Source organism: Schistocerca gregaria, chromosome 1 (genome assembly GCF_023897955.1).
Source record: "Schistocerca gregaria isolate iqSchGreg1 chromosome 1, iqSchGreg1.2, whole genome shotgun sequence".
Lineage (NCBI taxonomy): Eukaryota > Metazoa > Arthropoda > Insecta > Orthoptera > Acrididae > Schistocerca > Schistocerca gregaria.
In genome coordinates, this window is record NC_064920.1 from 31,102,164 (window position 1) to 31,124,266 (window position 22,103).

At 46.9% G+C, this 22,103-nt stretch overlaps 1 non-coding gene across 1 annotated transcript; it reads right to left on the bottom strand.

The window, feature by feature from the left end:
- Positions 1-638: 638 nt before the first annotated feature.
- Trnat-agu (transfer RNA threonine (anticodon AGU)) lies at positions 639-711 on the bottom strand. Its single transcript has one exon. It is a non-coding gene; the product is annotated as a tRNA-Thr (tRNA).
- Positions 712-22,103: the final 21,392 nt, after the last annotated feature.

The window sequence follows — 22,103 nt, forward strand, 5'->3', positions numbered from 1 at the left end:
GGTATGTTTCTTTTTCAGAACTGGAAAAAAACTGAGCGTGACAGCATTCGAACCCGTAATCTTCAGAACCGAAGTCCGACGCATTATCCATCCGGCCACACGGTCACTAGCGACCAAGTATAACTTGTATACGACTCATCTCGTAACGCTCACACCCCTGAGGAATAGTGATTTCGTTCCACACAGCCGCTGCCCCTTGCTCTTTCCCACCCAAACGTTACATTCAACCTCTTACGAGACCGACCCAATATAGACTGGGAAACAAGACCACACACTTTGTGCATTCGGAATCGAAGGCAGGGCGTCCCTCGCCGCATTTGCTACCATGGCCATTTGCTACTTCTGCAGAAGCGGCGACGGCGACGACGACTACGACGACGACGACGACGACGACCAAGACGACGACGACGACGACCGCGAAAGGCTCTGAGATATGTGAGAAATTCATCTATAAAATGTAATTCAGACTGCCTCGTCCCACCTTCTGCTGTACCGCTTTGGCAAATGCTTTATCTGCGCCATTCGCCTTAATCACATCTGAGCGTAATTCTTAATAAAACGCTTGTCGCTAATTGTTCGTCATCACAGATACTGTTTGCTATACGGCCACGACGCGCAACTGATTTCCAAAATTCGTCTGCCTCCTCTGAGGATGGGAACTCACGACCCCTGGTTTACTAGACCAGTGCTCTACCACTGAGCTAAAGAGGCGTGGCCTAGCGGTACTCTTGCGTACTTCGTCCTTACTGTCGTCTGGATCATCAGACTTGAGCTGACAACACTTCATATTACCGACTACTATTTGCAGCTATGGCGATCCATTACTGCTTGGCTACACATCTGACACGTCACCGATGTGCTCTCCAAACAACAACACTTGCATTTCAGAACATGTCTTTCACACATGTCTACAAAATCACCTTTACCTTCAAATACAGTTTTCTTGCGACTGACAGAGACGTAGGCAAAGTTAAAAGTTGCTATTTACATTACATCACGTTAATCAGAAAAACGGTAATTTACATCTGCATCGGAACAAAATTCCGTTCCGCCCAGCGTGGGGCTCGAACCCTCGACCTTGGGATTAAGAATATCATGCTCTACCGACTGAGCTAGCCGGCTGCCACGGCGAATACATGAAGGTGTAGCACGTCACACAGTACTCGTTTGGGTTGGGTGGTTCCATATAGAATCTCTCCATGCTGCCTAATGTTTTCCTAACGTCACACTCGTCACGTACTTCACTTTTATTTCATAATCATTTCTGAGAGGTAAAGGAATTACATGACAACCTGCAGAGCTAGTGGCGTCAAAATTAACACACATACTTGATGTGACTCAAAAGCCGAACGAGTTACTTTCCGACGTTGTTTTAGATGTGCAAGTGCCAGTCAAAACTCGCGGTGACATCACTCTGCCGACCATTTCGCTAGTTAACACCGGTCTTGTTGTGTGTGTTTCAAGCTCAAGAGCCTCTCCAAGCAGAAAATGGTCAACAGAAACATTCAGACGGTTTCGTACTGCTCAATTACTACATTAAAACGGTATGTTCCTTTTTCAGAACTGGAAAAAATCCGAGCATGACAGCATTCGAACCTGTAATCTTCAGATCCGAAGTCCGACGCCTTATTTATTCGGCCACACGGTCACTAACGACCAAGTATAACTTGTATACGACTCATCTCATAACGCTCACACCCCTGAGGAATAGTGATTTCGTTCCTCACAGCTGCTCCCCCTTGCTCTTTCCCACCCAAACGTTACATTGAACCTCTTACGAGACCGAACAAATATAGACTGGGAAACAAGACCACACACTTTGTGCATTCGGAATCGCAGGCAGGGTGTCCTTTGCCGCATTTGCTACCATGGCCATTTGCTACTTCTGCAGAAGCGGCTGCGACGACGACGACGACGACGACGACGACGACGACGACCGCGAGAGGCTCTGAGATATGTGAGAAATTCATCTATAAAATGTTATTCAGACTGCCTCGTCCCACCTTATGCTGTACCGCTTTGGCAAATGCTTTATCTGCGCCATTCGCCTTAATCACATCTGAGCGTAATTCTTAATAAAACGCTTGTCGCTAATTGTTCGTCATCACAGATACTGTTTGCTATACGGCCACGACGCGCAACTGATTTCCAAAATTCGTCTTCCTCCTCTGAGGATGGGAACTCACGACCCCTGGTTTACTAGACCAGTGCTCTACCACTGAGCTAAAGAGGCGCGGCCTAGCGGCACTCTTGCGTACTTCGTCCTTACGTTCGTCTGGATCATCAGACTTGAGCTGACAACACTTCATATTACCGACTACTATTTGCAGCTATGGCGATCCATTACTGCTTGGCTACACATCTGACACGTAACCGATGTGCTCTCCAAACAACAACACTTGCATTTCAGAACATGTCTTTCACACATGTCTACAAAATCACCTTTACCTTCAAATACAGTTTTCTTGCGACTGACAGAGACGAAGGCAAAGTTAAAAGTTGCTATTTCCATTACATTACGTTAATAAGAAAAACGGTAATTTACATCTGCAGCGGAACAAAATTCCGTTCCGCCCAGCGTGAGGCTCGAACCCACGTCCCTGGGATTAAGAATATCATGCTCTACCGACTGAGCTAGCCGGCTGCCTCGGTAAATAGCTGCGGTTTATTACGTCACACAGTACTCGTTTGGGTTGGGTGGTCCCATACAGAATCTCTCCATGCTGCCTAATGTTTTCCTAACGTCACACTCGTCACGTACTTCACTTTTATTTCATAATCATTTCTGAGAGGTAAAGGAATTGCATGACAACCTGCAGAGCTAGTGGCGTCAAAATTAACACACATACTTGATGTGACTCAAAAGCCGAACGAGTTACTTTCCGACGTTGTTTTAGATGTGCAAGTGCCAGTCAAAACTCGCGGTGACGGCACTCTGCCGACCATTTCGCTAGTTAACACCGGTCTTGTTGTGTGTGTTTCAACCTCATAAGAATCTCCAAGCAGAAAATCGTCAACAGAAACATTCAGACGGTTTCGTACTGCTCAATTGCTACATTAAAACGGTATGTTCCTTTTTCAGAACTGGAAAAAACTGAGCGTGACAGCATTCGAACCTGTAATCTTCAGATCCGAAGTACGACGCCTTATCCATTCGGCCACACGGTCACTAGCGATCACGGATAACTTGTATACGACTCATCTCGTAACGCTCACACCCCTGATTAATAGTGATTTCGTTTTACACAGCCGCTGCCCCTTGCTCTTTCCCACCCAAACGTTACATTCAACCTCTTACGAGACCGACCAAATATAGACTGGGAAACAAGACCACACACTTTGTGCATTCGGAATCGAAGGCAGGGTGTCCCTCGCCGCATTTGCTACCATGGCCATTTGCTGCTTCTGCAGAAGCGGCGGCGGCGGCGGCGGCGGCGGCGATGCCGACGACGACGACGACGACCACGACGACGACCGCGAAAGGCTCTGAGATATGTGAGAAATTCATCTATAAAATGTAATTCAGACTGCCTCGTCGCACCTTATGCTGTATCGCTTTGGCAAATGCTTTATCTGCGCCATTCGCCTTAATCACATCTGAGCGTAATTCTTAATAAAACGCTTGTCGCTAATTGTTCGTCATCACAGATACTGTTTGCTATACGGCCACGACGCGCAACTGATTTCCAAAATTCGTCTTCCTCCTCTGAGGATGGGAACTCACGACCCCTGGTTTACTAGACCAGTGCTCTACCACTGAGCTAAAGAGGCGCGGCCTAGCGGTACTCTTGCGTACTTCGTCCTTACGGTCGTCTGGATCATCAGACTTGAGCTGACAACACTTCATGTTACCGACTACTATTTGCAGCTATGGCATCCATTACTGCTTGGCTACACATCTGACACGTAACCGATGTGCTCTCCAAACAACAACACTTGCATTTCAGAACATGTCTTTCACACATGTCTACAAAATAACCTTTACCTTTAAATACAGTTTTCTTGCCACTGACAGAGACGTAGTCAAAGTTAAAAGTTGCTATTTCCATTACATCACGTTAATCAGAAAAACGGTAATTTACATCTGCAACGGAACAAAATTCGTTCCGCCCAGCGTGGGGCTCGAACCCTCGACCCTGGAATTAAGAATATCATGCTCTACCGACTGAGCTAGCCGGCTGCCTCAGTGAATACCTGTGGTTTAGCACGTCACACAGTACTCGTTTGGGTTGGGTGGTCCCATACAGAATCTCTCCATGCTGCCTAATGTTTTCCTAACGTCACACTCGTCACGTACTTCACTTTTATTTCATAATCATTTCTGAGAGGTAAAGGAATTGCATGACAACCTGCAGAGCTAGGGGCGTCAAAATTAACACACATACTTGATGTGACTCAAAAGCCGAACGAGTTACTTGCCGACGTTGTTTAAGATGTGCATGTGCCAGTCAAAACTCGCGGTGACGGCACTCTGCCGACCATTTTGCTAGTTAACACCGGTCTTGTTGTGTGTGTTTCAAGCTCAAGAGCATCTCCAAACAGAAAATCGTCAACAGAAACATACAGACGGTTTCGTACTGCTAAATTGCTAAATTAAAACGGTATGTTTCTTTTTCAGAACTGGGAAAAAACTGAGCGTGACAGCATTCGAACCTGTAATCTTCAGATCCGAAGTCCGACGCCTTATTTATTTTTTTTTTTTTTTATCATCAGATTGACTTGGTATATTTCACGAGAATTCAGACAACCATAGTCAAATCATCATTTGATATTAGCTGCAAAAAGAAAATCAACAAATTAGGTGAAACACAAATAAAACATTTCTTCTGAAGGGGAAGACCATCCCGTTACCCCACCCGTATGAATTTTGGGTGTATATATATACATGCAAAAGAGAGAGAGAAAAAAAATTACGAAAAAATACAACAAGGGAGGGGACTCGAGCTCAGGGAAGAAACAGGAATCACAGGGGAACTTAACCAACCCCTTGACGGTTAAACACAAGAAAAAGCATATTCGCAAAAAGCGTTCGGTATTGTGGTAACCGCTGCCATTTCCAATGCGCAGTTGACAAATAATGGTGAAAAACGCGGGGATCTGGGTTATTACCGCCTTCAATGACGTAGTGGACATAGTAACCCAAGAGCCAGACAATCGTGTTCGTTTTCGTCTGAGGAAAATAAGAGATGTCCGGATGTAAGAAGATGTCGTCTGGGAATGCGGTTTCAGGCCCTCTAGTAAGAAAAGCTAATTGACGGCGGACCCAGAGCCAATGATCCCGTCCGCAAGCAACTAGCCTGTGAAGTAAGGTGTCAGTTTGATGACATTCCTCACACTGATCAGTCGGACGAAGGCCAATACGAAAAAGACGATCACCAGTAGGTATCAGACGGTAAATGACCTTATACCACGTTGAAACAATCTCCATCGGCAAAATGGGAAGACTAAGATGAGACCAGACCGTTTTCCATGACGTTGACGGGGAAGCAAGTTCAACAGAAGAAGGGAAACATGCTGTACCCCAACGGATTTGTAGCGTGTTGGTAGTTATATGCGTCATAGAAAGTATATCAGCACCCAGAATACCGACAAGTACAAAGTATTCACGAATGTGCCGCAATTTAGGATTAATCCGTCCAACATCAACAGGAGGGGTCAGACTGGCCGGCCGGAGGCGGGAAAGTAAACGAGATGTGACTGAATGTGGAGCCCGCGTACAGGTTAAAACATTGCGGCGGGCAAATAAGATGGACGTCTTCACTTTGATATCTGAAAGACCCAATCCTCCAAGCTTCCGAGGCCTGGCCACAACTTCATACCGGACACGGAAGATATGGCGGCGCCACAGAAATCGACTAGACAGCTGTTTCAGCCTGCGGGCCATCATAGCGGGAAGCGGGAAGACCTGCGCAACGTAGTATATTTTACTGAAGACATAGGTCTCTAAAACCCGTGCCTTGTGAAGGAGGCTAAGGGAACGGCGGTCATGTTCAAGGATCGCCCCGTGAACACGACTCGTAACCTCACGCCAATTTAGTGCCGCCATTTTGATCGGATTACGATCCACTATGATCCCCAAGGTCTTATGGCGATCGACAACCGTCGCCCAAGGAATGACGACATGATCAAAGCCTCTCAACGGCAGGAACGTGCATTTGCGATCATTAATGCGAGCACCAGCAAGACCACAAAATGAATCCAAGGTATCCTTAAGCCGCGGTATATCCTCGGCATGTCGTACTAAAACCATGACGTCATCGGCGTATGCACGGACTGCAAAAATTTCCCCCAATATATTCCAGCCACGTAATTGCATGGTGAGATGGCGAAGTAAGGGCTCTAAGGATAGAACAAAAAGTGACATGGATAAGGGGCTTCCCTGGGGTAACCCCCGTCTGATCGATATCCGGGGGGTAGGGTGACCGTTCACAATCACCGAGACACTGATACCGGTAAAAAGATTAGTTAAGACTTGTCGAGCATCATTATTAAAGCCGACAGCGGTGAGCACTCTCGATAAAAAATCATGGCTGACGCGATCGAACGCTTTTTGGAAATCAAGAAAAAGCAAAGCCCCTGGGATATTAGCGGCAGCCGCCACCGAGATTACATCGCGACATTCGAGAACGGAGGTCAGTATCGTGCGTCCAGGCACACAGCTTTGGTGGGCGGCAATAATGGTATCGAGCAGCTTAGAGAGACGGATATTAATTGCTCGAGCGACAAGTTTATAATCAAAGTTAAGGAGAGTAATAGGACGGAGGGAATCAATTGCAGGTCGACCTGTGGATTTCGGGAGGAGGACCATTCTGCCTTCCTGAAAAGGAGCAGGAAGTGAGACTCCCCGCATCACTTCATTTACCATTGACGTTAAGATGTCACCAATGAGCGGCCAAAATTGAACATAGAACTCCTTAGGAATACCATCTAATCCAGGCGACTTGCGGGACTGCGATCCTGCAACAACATCATATATGTCATCCTTCTGAAAGGGACGCAGAAAGGCGTCGTTTAATTGAGGAGTGACGACGCGAGGCAGCAAGGAGGTAAAGTCGTCAAGAGAGGTTTCCGCCGGGACATGAGTATCGTACAGATCAGTAAAATAGGTGTAAACGAAGTCAGAAATGTCACGGTGAGAGGTGAACACGCGGCCGTCAGCGGTTGTGAGGGAGGCAAGGCACCCACGTTTCCGGCGCGACCGTAAACGGACTAGATGGTAGAGTGACGTCAGTTCCTCTTGTAGAAGGGAACGTGGTTGAGACCTCGTCCGCAGGCGCTCCATTTGAATGCGTTTGAGCTGCAGCAATTTGGCTTTGATGCGCTGTATATCAGTAACCCGGAGGGGAGCATGCGTAGCACTATCGTACAGTTGACGTAAGACAGAATAGTAAAATTCTTGCGTTCGTCGATCTTCTGCCACCTTCGCAGCCCCAAAACGCATGAGAGCCCTACGGATGTGAGGTTTTGCATACAGTGTCCACCATGTCACGATAGACGGGTACCGGTCCATAGTACGAGAACAACGAGTCCAAATGTCCTCCAGGACGATACCAAGGGAGGTATCTTGCAAATACGCGATATTGAGCATCCAAGGAGGACGAAACAATTTTACCGGTTGTCGCTCGTAATTAAACGTAACGGCTACAGCGCAATGATCAGTAAAACAGGCTGGTATCACATCAACAGCCAGAAAGTTGCCCACACAAGGAATCGGAAAGGTAAAAGCGATCGAGGCGACTGCTAGACGTGGGAGTAAAGTAGGTATGTCGCACACGTGTAGGATAGCGAGAAACCCACACGTCACGCAGGTGCAAGGAGCGCACAAGGTCGTCGAGTTCTTTACTGAAATTAAAATTAGGAGACTGATCTACCGGCCGTAGAACACAATTGAAGTCCCCACCTAAAATTATCTTCGTCGGGGATTTACGAAGCAGGTAAATGACTTCTTCTTTATAGAAACTCGAGCGTGCGGTAGTACAACCCGAACCAGAAGGGGCATAAAGAAGGAGTAAACTGAGATCATAAAACGTGCACCCGATCCCCCTTCCACTCTCGAGTACTTCGAAATTCATCAACGGAATGCCTTCTCTATAAAACAAGGCAGTGCCCGTAGAAAGTTCGGAAGCGACATTAAAAAACGTCGAGAACCCAGGAATGGAAAACTGGTCGAATAGGACTTCCTGTAAAAAAACATCTGCCCCAGACTGATAGATAAACTGTCGCAAAGCGGCGAGTCGAAGCTCAGAACATATTCTGTTAATATTCAGAGTAAGAAATGTATATGCTTGCATGGAACTTCAACCTAGAAAGAAAAACAAAGATCGGTAGAGAGCCGTCAGCTGACGGAGCAGCATACAAGTAATCATACCAGAAACAAGCGCTGAACCACAGAGAGAAAAACTACGAAACAGAACCCTCATCTTCCCACTGCTTTTTCTTCGGCCGTGACGCGGCTCTCCGTGGCTGTTTACGGATTCGACTGCGGCTCCGCGGTGCCGACGCTGCAGCGTTCGGCTGCGTAGGAGCATCATGTAGACATTCCGTGTCAGATTGCGAGAGAGAGGCCTCTACATCCCACTCGTCCGCAGACATGGGTTCACGGTGGGACAGTTGGTGAATAACAACGGGATCCACTGGCTCTGGAGAATCAATCAGTTGTTTGATGGGAGGAGGCTGTGACCCAGAGGGGGCGACAGAAATTCCAGAAGGGGGATGCGAAACAGAGTCAATAGGAGAAGTGTCAGAGAGCACCGGAGAAGACACGTGGCAACCAGAAGCAGGTTCCGTCACGGGCGTCTCCGAAGAGGCTGCCGCGGTAGCAGGAACAACGTCAGATAAGGTGTCAGGGAGCTTCTGCAAAGGCGTGATAGCACCTGTGGCTTCCTCATCCACGATTTCCGACTGAGAAAGAGAGTCCTTTACCGGAGGCCCATCGGAAGGGCGAGCCAATAAGGAAGATTCATCAGCCGCATCATCCTGTGTTCGCCGACGCTTGTTGTGAGAAATCAGCGCGGGAACATCGGAATTAAGGGCAGCAACATCCCTACTCAAGGACAACGGGGGAAAATCACGGCCGTTGTCGGGCAACGGATCACTGCGTCCCTCAGTAACAGTGAGCGATTCAGTCCGAGATCCTTGCGGGAGAAGATCAGCTAAAGTCAATTTTTTACGCTGTTCGTATGTAGGTTTTAATACCACCACACGTCGCGGACAATTAGTACGGAAATGACCAGTTTCATGACAATAATAACATGTTCCTTCCTGGCCACTGTACGTGATATGGACCCTATAACCACATACCTGTAGGTGAGAAGGAATAGGTTTTTTGACCACCATTTCCACCGACCGAATACCACTATATACCTGTAAGCGGTGCTGAGCAGACCAGCGTTCCTTTCGAATATGGCGTACGTCCCCATAAGGAAGCAAAACGGACTTCAGAAAAGAGTCGTCAACCTCGGGCGGAAGGTTAAATACCCGAACATTCGTATATATCACTTCTGCATTTGCCAAGAGAACCATACTAGTGGAACCATCACGGTGCGTAAAGGGTACCTGAGAACCATGACGAGAAAGTAGCCTATCAACCTGGAGCGGGTCAAGAAACTTAACAAAAAACACATATAATTCGCTGTCGAAATATGCGGTATGCACCTGATCAGTAGTGACCTTAACTGTATCGACTAACCAGTCATGTATCTCCAAAGAACCGGGCTGGACGTGACGCGTGGATTTGTCAAAGGTAAAACTGACTGTACCTGTACGCGGAACTTTCGTGGGAACCATGGTGGACATCACGGCGAGAGACGACGCCGCGACAGGAAGGGCCGCACGAACACCAAACACCAGCCGACAACCAGCGATGCGACGCGCACGGAGACCAACACGGCACTAAACTGACAGCAGGAAAACACGCTGCGCTACGGTAGAGGCGGAACCATTTATTCGGCCACACGGTCACTAGCGACCAAGTATAACTTGCATACGACTCATCTCGTAACGCTCACACTCCTGAGCAATAGTGATTTCGTTCCACACAGCCGCTGCCCCATGCTCTATCCCACCCAAACGTTACATTCAACCTCTTACGAGACCGACCAAATATAGACTGGGAAACAAGACCACACACTTTGTGCATTCGGAATCGAAGGCAGGGTGTCCCTCGCCGCATTTGCTACCATGGCCATTTGCTACTTCTGCAGAAGCGGCGGCGACGACGACGACGACGACGACGACGACGACCGCGAGAGGCTCTGAGATATGTGAGAAATTCATCTATAGAATGTAATTCAGACTGCCTCGTCACACCTTATGCTGTACCGCTTTGGCAAATGCTTTATCTGCGCCATTCGCCTTAATCACATCTGAGTGTAATTCCTAATAAAACGATTGTCGCTAATTGTTCGTCATCACAGATACTGTTTGCTATACGGCCAAGACGTGCAACTGATTTCCAAAATTCGCCTTCCTCCTCTGAGGATGGGAACTCACGACCCCTGGTTTACTAGACAAGTGCTCTACCACTGAGCTAAAGAGGCGCGGCCTAGCGGTACTCTTGCGTACTTCGTTCTTACCGTCGTCTGGATCATCAGAGTTGAGCTGACAGCACTTCATATTACCGACTACTATTTGCAGCTATGGCGATCCATTACTGCTTGGCTACACATCTGACACGTCACCGATGTGCTCTCCAAACAACAACACTTGCATTTCAGAACATGTCTTTCACACATGTCTACAAAATCACCTTTACCTTCAAGTACAGTTTTCTTGCGACTGACAGAGACGTAGGCAAAGTTAAAAGTTGCTATTTCCATTACATTACGTTAATCAGAAAAACGGTAATTTACATCTGCAGCGGAACAGAATTCCGTTCCGCCCAGCGTGGGGCTCGAACCCACGACCCTGGGATTAAGAATATCATGCTCTACCGACTGAGCTAGCCGGCTGCCTCGGTGAATACCTACGGGTTAGCATGTCACACAGTACTCGTTTGGGTTGGGTGGTCCCATACAGAATCTCTCCATGCTGCCTAATGTTTTCCTAACGTCACACTCGTCACGTACTTAACTTTTATTTCATAATCATTTCTGAGAGGTAAAGGAATTGCATGACAACCTGCAGAGCTAGTGGCGTCAAAATTAACGCACATACTTGATGTGACTCAAAAGCCGAACGAGTTACTTTCCGACGTTGTTTTAGATGTGCAAGTGCCAGTCAAAACTCGCAGTGACGGCACTCTGCCGACCATTTCGCTAGTTAACACCGGTCTTGTAATGTGTGTTTCAAGCTCAAGAGCCTCTCCAAGCAGAAAATGGTCAACAGAAACATTCAGACGGTTTCGTACTGCTCAATTGCTACATTAAAACGGTATGTTTCTTTTTCAGGACTGGAAAAAAACCGAGCATGACAGCATTCGAACCTGTAAATCTTCAGATCCTAAGTCCGACGCCTTATCCATTTTTTTTGTTTTTTTTGTTTTTTTTTTTGTTTTAGGGCCTCCTTCCTCCCCTTCAGCCCCGCCTTGCGCTCGCCATAAATCGCCTTCGTCGGCGTCGGCTTCATCTGCCATGATTTCTGAATTACTTATTCTTCTGAACTATTCCAATTTCCAAACCAAAGATACTTCTAAACCTAATGCATAGTCCCGCAATGGTGACAAAGTAGATTTTTTTTTTTTTTTTTTGCGTGTGTTGAATTCCATTTTCATAGATTTGTCCTGGGCCTTCACGGCTACCGTAGCGGCGAGAGGGCCCACGAAGTCCCCACCGTACTTCTCCCCAGGCAGCAATCCCCTACTTCTGGTCTGCAACACTCTTTCTGTTGTTTGTTGTTCTTTTTAATGCCTTCGTTGTGTTGTTGGTTTTCTTATCATCTTTTATAATTGTTTATTTTTTATTATAATTTATTTATTTCTTTTTTTTTTTTTAATAGAAAATGAAACAAGGAACTCTGGTCCTCTAGAACAACATAAGAAAATAAAATAGTCCTTGTCGTAACACTGTTCAGTATACGTCACTGTGACATTTGAAGAAGAAAAGAAAAAAAAAACAAAGCAATGTAGAATGAAGGAAAGAAAAAAAAAACTTCTTTCATCGAAGAACTACTTCTAAAAAATTCGCATATCGTTTCCTGTAATTTCTCGTCTGTGAAAGTATGTGAAACTGTAATGCCAGGTAAAGACAGAACGCCGCCTCACTCTTGGGTTCTTGCGTCTGTAAATAATGAACATAATGACCCTTCAACCAATTGACAGAGTTCCGTTTGGTGTTCGGGTACGGCACTGAATCCGGATACAGGAAATCTTCAGGTTTAATACAAAGCTGGGAAGTCCTCATAATCGTAGCCAGTTTTCGGCGAATGCACGGCCAAACTGCTTGGACAGTGGTGCACAGAAAACGATGTTCATCAGTATCAGGCAAGTTGCACGTAAGGCACAAAGGTGAGTCAGCCAAATGTAGAGCATGAAGTCGTGAATTGGTACTTATTTTACGGTTCACGACCCTGTACCAAGAGGCTTTCACTGACGTTGGTAAATCACGGCTATGTATGTTTTTCCATATCACTGGCCAGCGATGATTGGGGTATTTGTGTTCGATGTTGTTCCTATTCTTGGTTGCCAGTAGTTTATTATAAACTAACTTCACCACGGAAAGCTCATTTTCTGGGAGAGTTGACCGTACATAACTGAACTCAATGAAAAAGCTCTTAAAGTGAGTCAGCGCAGGCGGAATATGTTGAACAGAGACGGGAGGCTGCAGGCAGGCCGGCGCTATTTCGGTTAACAAGTGAGCCGTTAGACTGTTCGGTAACGACCTCCACCGTTTGTAGGTGGTGCATACGTACAAAGCTCGTGACTTGGAACGAACATCTGTTAAATTTAAGCCTCCATCGGTCGTGGAGAGAGTGAGCGTATCGTACTTGACTTTAAAAATGTGTCCACGTGTGACAAAATGGCCTAGAGCGGACATCATACGCTTCGCTGTCTCCTGTGGCATGGGCAGTACTTGTGCAACGTAGTTAATCTTTGAGGTGAGGTAGACATTAGCGAAGGTGACTTTCTGCAGTTCATCAAGGCTCCTTAGGTAGTGGGTCTGCATGCAAGCACGCATACTTGCCAGGAGATTCCTATAGTTCACTGCAATTGTGTGCTGTATGTTTCTCCTGTACTCAATACCAAGGCATTTCATTTTAGAAAGTAGTTGCAACTGACCGTGATGGTGCAGCGAGATGCCGCGTCCTATGTTCATAATGCCAGATTTCCTGGCATTCACCTTCGCACCCGCAACAAGTTCGTAGTTTTTGACGATCTGAAGGGCTTCCTCGACTTCACCTTCGTCCATGACCAAAAATCCGACGTCATCCGCATATGCAGTACAAACAATCTTAATGCCGTGGATGGTTAATCCTTGTAGACGCTGTGTCAAGGTGACAAGCAAAGGCTCAATGGCAATGGCAAACAAGGCCATCGACATAGGGCATCCCTGTCGCACTGAATTAGTAATATTAATCGATGCGCTCAGCTGGCCATTCACCATGAGTCGAGTTACTCCTTTACGAAGGAGCTCATGTATAAGATTGATAAAACGTAGTGGAAATCCCGTGGCATGCATCGTCCGGATGAGAAACTGATGGTTTACTCTGTCGAATGCCTTTGAAAAGTCAAGGGAAACTAGCGCACACCGTATCTTGCACTCATCTGCAATGGCTATGACGTCCCTGTATTGAGACAAATTTTGGAAGATCGTCCTACCGACACCTACACTGGTCTGGTACTGACCAATGACAGTATTCATCAACATTTTCAATCTATTAGAAATAATACGTACTAAAATTTTGTAGTCACTGTTCAGTAAAGTAAGCGGCCGAAAATCGTCAACAGAACTGCACATTGGGCGTTTAGGGATTAAAACCACGATGCCTTCCACGAGAGCCTGAGGAACATTAAAATCAGGCCGTAAAATTTCATTAAACATACTCAACAACTTGGGTTTTAATTTGTCGCGGAAAGTAAGATAAAATTTGGCAGTGAGACCGTCGGGTCCCGGCGATTTATTTTTCGGACTTCGTGATAGCGCAGAATCCAATTCGTCTTCATCAATTTCTCGCATGAGAGTTTCGACTTCAGCAGCACCCAAAGTCCTTTGCAAGTTATTGAGTAATTCATCGTGAGTTCCATCGTCGGTATGTGTCGTTGCCAGCAGATCTGCCAGGTGATTGTGAAGTGCGTTCCGTATGTCTTGTTGCCGCGTGAGCGCAACGCCTTCACTCAACTGAAGACGAGTTATTAATCTCCGCCGCCCCCTCTTATTTTCACGAATGACGTGAAACATGGATGTCATTTCGTCGTCTATCACATTCTGGGGCCTGGACCTTATTTGAAAGCCTTCTGCCTGCTGCCGCTGAAGTTTTAATAATTTTGCCTTAATTTTTTTAATCTGCATAAAATTTTCAGGTACAGCCACATCGGACTGGTAGAGCTCCCTGAGACAAGTAAAATAAAACTCAGACGTTTGCTGTTGCCACCAGGATTTGTCCCGAGCGTAGCGTTTAAACATTTTTGATAAAGTTGGTTTGGCATGTGTTATCCACCATTCAGTAACGGAGGCATACTGTGCATACCGTCGTTCACATGCCTCCCATGTTTCGTTAAAGACACGGTGACAGTCAACATCGTTAAGGAGAGCATTGTTAAGTTTCCAGAAACCTCTGCCGCGAAATGTGCCTTGCTTGACCATGTTAACAGTACAAATATATGCGGCATGATCGGAAAAAATTGTGGGCCAAACTTCGGAATGGAGGACTTGAGTCTTCATACACGCCGATACATAGATTCTGTCTAGCCGGCTTGCAGAGTGGTTCATGACATGAGTGAACCCAGGTGCCGCTCCGTGCGTATGCTCCCATGTGTCAATGAGGTTCATTTCTTGGACGATACGTTCTAGTTCTCCAGATTTGTTAAAATTAGGCGTCTGGTCTTTTGGACTTAAGACACAATTGAAGTCACCCGCAAAAATTATACGATCGTAGGTTCCCCTAAAAAGTGGGACTATGGCGCTTGTGAAGAACTCAGCCCTAGCACGCCTATTGCTACTGCCGGACGGGGCGTAAACATTGATTATGCGTGTCCGATGGAAAGTGACAGCGATCCCTCTATGATCAGGCAGTTTTTCTGCGTCGGTCGCTACAATCCCTTCTTTTAACAGAATCGCTGTCCCTAAATTCGCACCGCTCCCGGAATTGGAGAGAGTAGTATAACCAGTTATTCGGTCAAGTTCAATCGCAGCGACTTCTTGAAGTAACAGAAAATCGATATCCGCTGCGTATACAAAATCTTGTAAATTACGGAGCCACCAGTACGACTGTATCTTATTGATGTTTAACGTGGCAATTTTATAGGCTTGGGGCTCGTTCATGGGAGAAGGCACATACTATTAATTAAACAGTCTTAGAAGGATGGCTAACGAAATTGAGGCCAAGCGCGTCAGTCGGAGTTCCTGTAGTTCCCGGTACGGTTGGTGTATGCTGCTCTGTGGGGGGTGCCGAAGATTCCGTCTCAATGGTCCGCATGACAGCCGCATCATTGCTCGCATCCAATACTTCCATTTCCTGTGCCCAATTCCCAGTGAGAGTGGCCTCTGACAAAAGCGATCCTGCGTTTCCTTGAGCGTGGGTATCCGGCAAAACGACTCTACTCGAGGTATCACTATCTTCCACCCGTCGTGGACTCACAGGGGGAGACACTACAGGATCAATGTCCATTCGACCAGACGCAGGGAGACCAACTTCAGAGGGTTCAGAAGTGTTATGACTCATTTGGCTGCTTATTCGTTTCGCTTTTTCGCGGAGCTGTGGGGCGAGCTGATTGGCTCCTTGATGTGCAAGTCTCCCCTTCTTTTTGGAAGGCTTCCTGTTAGGGTTCGCGGTATCATCAACATCCGAAGTCGACTGTTGACTCTGGGGTTGATCCGCCGGGAACACAGCGTCTGCTTCATCCTCAGTACCAGTGGCATCAACCACTGGGGAGTCATCCGTCGTTACCTCCATCTCTGAGTGTGGTAGCGGCGGTGCCGCGTCAGCACTCGGTTCTTTGACGTTATCGGCCAAAACATCATTCAAACGAGGGGCATCTACAGGCGGGGTCACGGGTGGAAGACCAGAAGCCGCGGCAGCGTATGTCAGTGGCAGTGCCGTCGTCACAGGTGGGCTAGAGGCTTCACCGACAGGTATCTGCGTCACGCGTCTTTGTATACATTCAGAGCGCACGTGGCCGGGCGCACCACAGCCGGCACACGTTTTTGGCTGCCCATCATATATGAGAATTCCGCGATGTCCACCTACGTAAATATATGAAGGTATGTGCTTCTGTAGATCGATCTTAACCTGCCTGACGCCGTTAAGCACCGGAAATTTGTGGGCTTTGGACCAACGCTCCGCAAAATTGTTAATGACCCTCCCGTAAGGTGTTAATGCAGAATTTATTTGCGCGGCTGATATTTCAAACGGGAGTTCGAAAATACGTGCCGTTCGGATGCCCAGTCCAGCATGTGTAATGCTGACGTCACTGACGGTACCATCTCTATGTTTAAACTTCAGTACACCTCCACTGGACTCCACAATTCTATCACACATTTCAGAGGACGTTAATTTCACATAAACAAAACTAGTCACGATAGAGAAATTTATCCCTACAATGTCATCAAAAGTAATCTTAGCTGTTTCCTCTAACCATGCTTCAACTTCAAACGAATTTGGTTTCGAAAAGTTCCTATCAAAGGTAAACTTCAAGGTATCTTTCCTGTTAGTCGGATTAATAATTCCATATCAGATCCTACAGAACGGAACAAATACTAATAAGCAGACGCTGTAAGCACGCAACTCAGCGCCTGACGTAAACACTTCCTGCCACAGCGCGCTGGCCCTGGAGGTCCGCTCACCACCGCTGCCGCAGGCAGACTGTCCATTCGGCCACACGGTCACTAGCGACCAAGTATAACTTGTATACGACTCATCTCGTAACGCTCACACCCCTGAGGAATAGTGTTTTCGTTCCACACAGCCGCTGCCCCTTGCCCTTTCCCACCCAAACGTTACATTCAACCTCTTACGAGACCGACCAAATATAGACTGGGAAACAAGACCAAACACTTTGTGCATTCGGAATCGAAGGCAGGGCGTCCCTCGCCGCATTTGCTACCATGGCCATTTGCTACTTCTGCAGAAGCGGCGGCGACGACGACGACGACGACGACGACGACGACGACGACGACGACGACGACGACGACCGCGAGAGGCTCTGAGATATGTGAGAAATTCATCTATAAAATGTAATTCAGACTGCCTCGTCCCACCTTATGCTGTACCGCTTTGGCAAATGCTTTATCTGCGACATTCGCCTTAATCACATCTGAGCGTAATTCTTAATAAAACGCTGGTCGCTAATTGTTCGTCATCACAGATACTGTTTGCTATACGGCCACGACGCGCAACTGATTTCCAAAATTCGTCTTCCTCCTCTGAGGATGGGAACTCACGACCCCTGGCTTACTAGACCAGCGCTCTACCACTGAGCTAAAGGGGCGCGGCCTAGCGGTACTCTTGCGTACTTCGTCCTTACGGTCGTCTGGATCATCAGACTTGAGCTGACAACACTTCATATTACCGACTACTATTTGCAGCTATGGCGATCCATTGCTGCTTGGCTACACATCTGACACGTAACCGATGTGCCCTCCAAACAACAACACTTGCATTTCAGAACATGTCTTTCACACATGTCTACAAAATCACCTTTACCTTCAAATACAGTTTTCTTGCGACTGACAGACACGTAGGCAAAGTTAAAAGTTGCTATTTCCATTACATCACGTTAATCAGAAAAACGGTAATTTACATCTGCAGCGGAACAAAATTCCGTTCCGCCCAGCGTGGGGCTCGAACCCACGACCCTGGGATTAAGAATATCATGCTCTACCGACTGAGCTAGCCGGCTGCTTCGGTGAATACTGGCCGGTCTGGCACGTCACACAGTACTCTTTTGGGTTGGGTGGTCCCATACAGAATCTCTCCATGCTGCCTAATGTTTTCCTAACGTCACACTCGTCACGTACTTCACTTTTATTTAATAATCATTTCTGAGAGGTAAAGGAATTGCATGACAACCTGCAGAGTTAGTGGCGTCAAAATAAAAACACATACTTGATTTGACTCAAAAGCCGAACGAGTTACTTTCCGACGTTGTTTTAGATGTGCAAGTGCCAGTCAAAACTCGCGGTGACGGCACTCTGCCGACCATTTCGCTAGTTAACACCGGTCTTGTTGTGTGTGTTTCAAGCTCAAGAGCATCTCCAAGCAGAAAATGGTCAACAGAAACATTCAGACGGTTTCGTACTGCTCAATTGCTACATTAAAACGGTATGTTTCTTTTTCAGAACTGGAAAAAAACTGAGCGTGACAGCATTCGAACCTTTAATCTTCAGATCCGAAGTGCGACGCCTTATCCATTAGGCCACACGCTCACTGACGACCAAGTATAACTTGTATACGACTCATCTCATAACGCTCACACCTCTGAGGAATTGTGTTTTCGTTCCACACAGCCGCTGCCTCTTGCTCTTTCCCACCCAAACGTTACATTCAACCTCTTACGAGACCGACCAAATATAGACTGGGAAACAAGACCACACACTTTGTGCATTCGGAATCGAAGGAAGGGCGTCCCTCGCCGCATTTGCTACCATGGCCATTTGCTACTTCTGCATAAGCGGCGGCGGCGACGACAACGACGACGACGACGACGACGACGACGACGACCGCGAGAGGCTCTGAGATATGTGAGAAATTCATCTATAAAATGTAATTCAGACTGCCTAGTCCCACCTTATGCTGTACCGCTTTGGCAAATGCTTTATTTGCGCCATTCGCCTTTATCACATCTGACCGTAATTCTTAATAAAACGCTTGTCGCTAATTGTTCATCATCACAGATACTGTTTGCTACACGGCCACGACGCGCAACAGATTTTGAAAATTCGTCTTCCTCCTCTGAGGATGGGAACTCACGACCCCTGGTTTACTAGACCAGTGCTCTACCACTTTTTTTTTTTTTTTTTGTCTCACGTTTGTTTTTCTTGTTCGTCCTAAATATCCACGAAAACTTCAGTCCAGGTTTAGGAAAGTAGTTTACAGAAAGGTGGCAAATCCAGAAACAGTATATAGGAAATCGGCTAACACAGGCGACCTTAGCCAACACCCTCCCTTTCAAATGTCAGGCGAAGCATATTTGCAAAATCTTCACGGAGTCCTGGCATGCGCAATCGGTTCCAGTAAGCAGTAAGAATGTACTGTCGAAACGTTAGGTGTTCATCCTCTTCATGACAACTAATAACAAAATGTACGAAGTGTCCAAGCAACCACATAACGGTGTTGAGCTTCGTTCGCGGATAAAAGGAAGAATCGGGCCGTACGATGATGTCAATGGTATAAGCGGTTTCGGCAGTCCTAGTGACAAAAGCCAGTTGTTTCCTGAGCCAAATCCAATTAGCAAGGTGCCCACTGCAGGTGAATCGATGCTCAAGTGTGTCCAGGAGACCACACCGAGTGCAGTTGTCCGTGTCAGAAAGAGCAATACGGTGCAGTCGTACGTTGGTGGGGACCAAACCATTAACTACCCTACACCACGTGGACGCCACAGCCATAGTGTGGATCGGCAGACTAATATTCTTCCAGACGTTCTTCCAGGACACTGATGGAGACGCCAGTTCGATTGGATTGGGACCGGCCAGCCCCTCCCAACGGGCAATCAAGCTCTTGGTCGTTGGCACCGGTCGTCGCAAGAAGACGTCACCGAGGTAACTAACCGCAATATAAAATTCCCGGACGTGTTTCAACTTAAAATTGAGGCGACCGACGTCGACAGGTGGAGCAAGGCTCTTCGGACGCACAACAGTAAAAAGTCTGGATGTAATTGAAGTCACTTCTTGCGTAACAATTAGAGTCGTACGGCGGACGTACAAGGCAGATGCCTAGCGAGTAATGTCAGTGAGGCCCAAGCCTCCGGAGATACGCGGTTTCGTCATAACCTCGTAGCGCAACTTGAACAGATGACCCTTCCATATAAACCTGCTAGACAATTGGCGCAACCGTTTCGCCACCATAATGGGAAGGGGGAACAGCTGAGCAACATAATAGGCTTTACATAACACGTATGTGTCTAAAATTCTGATTTTTTGCAAAATGGTAGCAGAGCGCTGCTCATGGACCATCAGAGCCCCCTGTATCTTCTCGGTGACAGATTTCCAATTAAGAGCTGCCATTCTTATAGGACACCGATCAATGGCAATTCCCAATGACGTATGGCGATCGACAAAAGTGGCCCAAGGAACATCAGCATCGCGAAACCCTCGAATATCAAGGAACTTACACTTACCCTGATTAAGACGCGCTCCAGAGACACAACAGTATGCATCGACTGCCCCTTTCAACAATGTGATATCATCACGTTGACGGAGGAGAACAACGACATCGTCCGCCTACGCCTTAACAGTGAGCTTCCCACCAGAGAGGGTCATACCCTGAAGCTTGAAAGCAAGAGTCCGAAGCAGCGGTTCCAGGGACAATATGAATAGCGACATAGAGAGCGGACTACCCTGAGGTACCCCTCGGCGGATAGCAAAGGGCGGCGTCAGCTGCCCATTGACTGACACCCGAGCAGTTATTCCCCTATACAAATTACCAAGAACACCACGTGATGAAGCGTTAAAACCTATTGTATCTAAAACATGATCTAAAAACACATGACTGACGTGATCAAAAGCCTTATAAAAATCGAGGAAAGCAAAGGCACAATGAACGTTTGTAACCGCCGCAACCGAGACAACATCCCGATATTCGGCTACTGGGGTCAGAATAGATCTACCAGGAAAACAACATTGATGTGCATAAATCACACCCCGAAGCAGTGAAGACAATCGACTATTGTGTGCTCTAGCAGCTGTCTTGTAATCAAAGTTCAGCAATGTGAGCGGACGAAGATTGGCAGTAGATAAACGACCAGTGGACTTCGGAATTAAAACAATTTTCCCTACTTTAAAATCGGCAGGCCCATCCATCCCCCTGACAATCTCATTTAAAATCTGCGTAAAAGTGCCACCCAAAAGAGGCCAAAAACGGAGATAAAATTCTTTAGGCAGGCCGTCTGGACCCGGCAATTTACCGGACGGAGAGTGAGCAATAAAATCAAAAACATCATCTACCTGCAACTCCCGGAGAAAGTCGCCGTTCGCGTCAGGCGTGATCGTCGCAGGAAGATCCTCAAGGACATGATCAGAAAGTGACACAGCAGAATCATCGGCAGAATAGAGACTAGCGTAATACTGATGAAGAGCACGAGTCATATCCTCCTGTGCAATAAGCTGCAGTCCATCATCCACCATAAGAGAAGAGATGAAGGAGCGACGACGTCGAGTCTGATGCCGCAGCAGGTGGTACAAAGAAGTCAGTTCACCTTCAACAAGAGAGTGAGGTTTCGACTTTACTCGCAGACCATCCAACTGTCGTCGTTTGAGGGTCAAGAGCTTGGCTTTAATACGACGAACATCATGGATCCGCAAAGGAGAAGGACCCGCCGCGTCATATAGTTCACGCAGGACAGAGTAGTAAAATTCATACGTGTTCTTAAAACCACGCGCCCTTGCGGCACAGTAAAAAATCAAAGTCTGACGAATCTTGGGCTTGGCAAACGCAGTCCACCAAACGAGCAAGGAGGGGTAACGCGGGACAGAGCGAAGACGTCGCTCCCACATGGCACTTACAACTTCATCAATGGCACTGTCGGCAAGGTGGGAAATATTTAACATCCACTGGGAACGATAAAGTTTTGCTGGTTGGTGACTAGGATTTACAGTTGCAGTAAAAGCACAATGGTCAGAAAAACTAGTAGGAATAACATCGACAGAAAGAATGTTATCACATAAAAAATCAGAGAAGTAGAATCTGTCGAGTCTACTGCATGAGGACGCGGTAAAATACGTAAATTTCACCAGGGTTGGATATTTGTGTTCCCAAACATCACGCAGGTGCATCGTACGAACCAAGTCATGTAA